The sequence below is a fragment of the Notothenia coriiceps genome, unplaced genomic scaffold, assembly GCF_000735185.1.
Source record: "Notothenia coriiceps isolate Sejong01 unplaced genomic scaffold, NC01 NC01_scaffold00035453, whole genome shotgun sequence".
NCBI lineage: Eukaryota > Metazoa > Chordata > Actinopteri > Perciformes > Nototheniidae > Notothenia > Notothenia coriiceps.
This window is the reverse complement of record NW_011368154.1, coordinates 72,920-77,909: the sequence shown is the minus strand read 5'-3', so window position 1 is coordinate 77,909 and position 4,990 is coordinate 72,920.

Below are 4,990 nucleotides of genomic sequence, written 5' to 3'. Positions count from 1 at the left end.
ACATCAGCAGGAGAGGACTCTTTAAAGTAGAGACACTACATACTGATATACACCTGAACATCAGCAGGAGAGGACTCTTTAAAGTAGAGACACTACATACTGATATACACCTGAACATCAGCAGGAGAGGACTCTTTAAAGTAGAGACACTACATACTGATATACACCTGAACATCAGCAGGAGAGGACTCTTTAAAGTAGAGACACTACATACTAATATGAACCTAAAAATGAGAATATGTACTCTTTAATAAACATGGTGACTTATTCAAATATAAATCTTTAGAGGGTAATTTTAAGAAAAGGTCATAAACACTGTGTTTTGTCTCTGACTCTGCAACTAGTTAGCTCATGCTAGTGGCTTGTTGGGTCAAATGGCTTGTTGAGATCAATATCCAGTCACATTGAAGTATAATGATGCGGGAAAAAGAGAATTGTCGTATATGCTTTCAATGATTCCCCCCTGCATTGTCCGTACATGCATAATATCATTGTGCAGATATGACTGCTCTCCAATTTCCAACGATTTTCCGTCAACACCGGTGCATCACACGCCTTCCATTATCTCCTGAAACTCAAGATCTCGACCATAAACGACAATTTCGCAGATCAATACGGTAATTTCATACAGGAATATACAAGGAGTTACAAATGGGGTTACAGATGGGGTTGGGGGGGGTTGGTATGTGGGGTGAGATGTCACATTTTATCCCCAAGGCACAGGATAAAAGCAGACATCAGAGGATCTGTCTGGCGGCTGTGAGTATCAGCAGGAAAATGGACAACTGGACACTTTTATCTGCAGGCTTTGATGTTGGTGAGGAGGCTGATGGAGGTTCAAGGACGACTGAAACGCCATCGGAGAGAGGGAGGGGGGTGGGGCTGATGAATGGGATAGGTAGTGGGGGGAAAAGTGGCCACGTATGCAAAAGAAAAAAGGACGGGATAAAAGAGAAACATAAGGAGTGAAAAAAGGAAGAGACAGGTGCCTGAACAGAGACTGCTCTTTAAACATGTACTGTTTGATTCCATTACACTTCTATTACAGCTGTAGTTAATGGCTGTGTCACCGTCTATTAACTGCATTCATCTTCGCCTCTGATATATAACAGGACATCAGCGTTGTACAAAGACAGATGACTGTGGCTCCAAACTCGTACCTTACTTCCATGCATGTGATGAGGTTGAGGACTCGCAGAAATGTAGGACATTCAGCAGAAACACAGGGGAAACATATTCATACATACTGTACAAAACAAACACGGTAACACAGACATTTATCTTTCTGTCCACACTGCCACACTATCGTAGCACTGACAGGTGTGAAAAATGGGACTGGAGAGAGGTGGTTCTAATCTAAATGCGTCAGTATCTGTGGGATCAGAAAACATGACTGTAAGCATATATTCAGCTCTGACAGACATTACACAAACAGCAGGAAAGATATACTGTACGATGGATGTGTGTTAGCATACACACATCCATCTGTTCACAGCTCAATTCTGACTGTTGATTACATCGTTCTGAATGATTGATCTATTCAACATCGTAAGCTATTTTATATTATGTGGAAAGGATGCAGAAAATAGGGGTTCAGTAGATATTAAAGGCTTATTTTAATGTATTATCATTGCCTCCAATTGCCTCCAATTTATAACATTTAATAAAAAGAAATCCAGCAAGAACTGTAATAATCCACTCCACAATTACATTTAGAAAGATAGGGAGAATACCCAGCAGTAAAATAATATGTCTAAATAAATCTCACATGATTATTATTCAGAAGATTTCCTATTCTAATACAAAAAGGAGAACCCCTCTCTTCACAGACTGAGGGGGATAACTTTATGGGTATATTTTTGACAGCCTGAGTTATAGCGCAAATCCTTAGAGTATCTCTCCTGGGTCGAGGCAGTCTATACAGCAGGTGATGTTCCATACACACTGTGCCCACGTATCCCTATAATGCCAGTACTAACTCTCTGGAAAATCCCATGTGTACTTTGTTCAAGTTTGTTTGACAGTAACTATATCTCCCTACTGCAGAAGTTCTTCTTCTGACACTCTTTTTTGATATCATTTCTCCAACTCTAGGGTCGTGTGTCGGAGTGTTTGCACACAGCACAACACCTGCCTTTATATACGTAGTATTTGGGGGACACTAATAATAAACATAGGCTTCCTCTTATTTATGATCAAGTGGGTTTCAGCATTGAGCAAACCTTGTGAGGAGCACATTCGTATGATGAATGCTACATGGACTGCATATCCATTGCCCTTTTCAAGTCTTCGCCACCCTTCAAAGTACTTTTACATACAGTATACATACAAGTCAGCCATCAGCCAATCACGGACAATTATACAGAGACTGTGGGTGTTCCTCAATGTCGAGGACGCTTGCTTGGTGGCACATGTACCTCCGAGTCAGTTGCTTCAGAAGCGAGGCAAGAATCCTTCCTAGCCTCGGAAAACAAAGAATTGTGGAACAGGCTGACAGGTGAGTGTCATATGCGAGGCCCCGCCTTAAATGGAGCGCGATTTCCGCCAAAGATTTGGAAATTGGTCCGTGTGCAAAGCATTGTGGGGATTTTAAGACCGCGGCGTCTACACATGTGCAGCCTCGAAATTTCCCGCAACGAAGTACGCCGGCCTCGCTAGAATTCCAAGTATGCTGGACATTTGGAACAGTCCTTCGGCGGCACTCGATGACGTAGTATCCTTGAAATAGTGGCTCTGGAGCATCCTTCCTCGACATTGAGAAACACCCAGAGGCTGCCATACAAGGTGGCAATGCTATCTGGAGCAATTTCAGGTTCAACCAGACCTTTTTTGAGCACAACCATCTGCCTTCTCAGTGGATCTAGAGTTTACTTGTTTATTTTATTTTTTATCCTAACGGCCCGTCCACACAGCGGCTTTGGAAAAAGCTTGCCGGCGGGCGTGTCTGAAGCTCGACCAACAACCAATCACATGAATCTCCCGCCCCTGACACACAAGCAGCGGTTTGATTGGCTAGAGCTTGTACTGGCATATGATTTGATTGGCTGACACTTCCACCGAAAGTTTCAGAAGCTTCAAAAGTTGAACATTGCTCAACTTTTGCTGAAACGCCAGGAAAGCTCCGCTCTGCTTCCCACAATGCAGTTGGGCGAAAAGTGACGTCACCCCATTCAAAGTGAATTCCAACGCCGCTGTGTGGACGGGCCGTAACAGAAACTATAGCAAACAGTTGAGATAAAGTTGCTGCATGAGGCCTACTTCAAATGTGTGGCATTTAATAGAGAAGTGATGGCACAAAATGAAGAAATCCATAAATGTCTAAAGTCTCAATTAACTGCATAATATAGAGCACTTTCATCACGTAGGGAACTTGTGAATCAGTGAACAAAGGAGTGATTCAGAACACAGGAACATTTCAACACAGAGTTGGAAAACTAGGCATCTTTTTCCTTTTCAAACTGATGATAATATCCAATCTGAGTGCAGCAGCAGCAGAAGTGTGCCCACATCTGCATTCGTATGAAACAAAGGCAGACAAGGATAAAGAGCTCCTTGCACGTTTAGTTAATTTCATAAGGGGATTATGCATGGTCCCAGCAGTGCCTTCAAACGAGCCGCTCTGAGACGAGGCAGCTCTACTCCCTGCTGGCTCTCGCTCCCCAGCATTAACCTATTTAGGGCGGCTTTTAGGCCTCTCCATCGCCCCTATACTCTTTCACAATTTATGATGCCCAATCAATACGGAGTGGAGCACCTAGATGAAAAATGGTTCAGGGGAAAACCGCATCAAATAGAGGCCCCCCCCCCCTTTTCCATGCAAGAGATAGCACTTTTCAAAATTAATATAACCTGATACACAACGAGGAGACTCCAGACTGCGCAATAACACGACAGAGCCCAGAGGCTAAAACCCTGTTAGAGCAGTTTTATTTTACCCTTCCTCTTTCTCCCCTGTCATCATCAAAAGCTAATTATGCTCAAAAACAATGAAATAACTCACAGGACTGCCGCCTGTACAGAGATTATTGTATCAGCCTTTCGGGCAAAAGTACCTCACAAAAATGATATTGTCACTTAACTATTAATGAAGACAAGTTTGCAGGCACGCTTTGGTCCATTTTAATTTATATTAATTCTCTGTCAGCCCTCGTTATGGGCATTATTAAACTGCATCCGGAAGCAAAACAAGGCTTTTGACCCGAGCAGGAGATGAAATAAATCTCTCTTTATCATTTAGCGGCTGTGACCAGGCAGGAGACCTTAACAAACAACCTGGCAGAGGGAGCTATGTGAGGAGAATTTAGAGGAGCTAATAGAGTTTGCAGAGTTTTGAATACATTTAAAAAGGGTCTAAGCTAACTATGCAGATCCAAAGAACTGAGTAAAGTAGAACACAAAAGACAGCTTGTGTGGCTGTGCCATTGCACCAATAGCCTTATTATAGACCTCTTTTTACAGGAGACACTTTGACATGTCACATAGAAAAAGAGGGTGTGGATAATCACATTTCCATGGTTTCATTATGAAGCAGCATGTACATGAAGTGTCAGGTCAGATGAGTCATGTAGCTCTCAGTCTCAACAGCTCACATACGGTATATTAGCAAGATAACGTTTCCTCTACGGTGAGCGATGGTTAACCACGGCTGTTTCTGGTGCAAATATACAAGTAAGAATAACATATTTTGTGTGGTGCGACATTAAGGATGCTTTCCATTTTACATCAACGTTATATCTACTAGAAGTTGGAATTTAAAGGTCCCCTATTATACTGTTTTTCATCAATATATTATAGGTCTCAGATATATACAAAACATGTCTCTGAAATGTTTGGCTGAAACACCAAACAGATCATTGCAGCATTACCCATAATCCCCTCTGTTTCAGCTCTGTTTCCAAAGTACTGATTCTCTGTTTGTTACTTTAGATCAGGGGTCGGCAACCCCTGGCACGCGTGCCAGCATTGGCACGCGGCACCGTAACCAGTGACA